Source organism: Ahaetulla prasina, chromosome 1 (genome assembly GCF_028640845.1).
Source record: "Ahaetulla prasina isolate Xishuangbanna chromosome 1, ASM2864084v1, whole genome shotgun sequence".
NCBI lineage: Eukaryota > Metazoa > Chordata > Lepidosauria > Squamata > Colubridae > Ahaetulla > Ahaetulla prasina.
The window spans coordinates 177,065,075-177,065,358 of NC_080539.1; positions in this window are offsets into that span (position 1 = coordinate 177,065,075).

The following is a 284-nucleotide window of genomic DNA, read 5'->3' on the forward strand; positions in this document are numbered from 1 at the left end:
TAATATGAGATCATTTTGATAGTTGATTCTTCTGTTTACTAGCCAGCACTGACATAATATTTTCAAAGTCATCTATGTAATCATTAGGAACCTGGTTATTTTTTGTGGAGTTTATTTAGATTATATCTAAATAAAAGTTTGGGGTTTCAGGCCATTTCTATGCTGACTCAACTCGCAGGTATAGTTTAAGAATGGAACTGTGTAAGTGGAAATCATTTAGATTAATAGATCAAACATAGTGTAAGTTTAATAGTGACACAGGTTTCTCAGCAAATTCTCTTTCT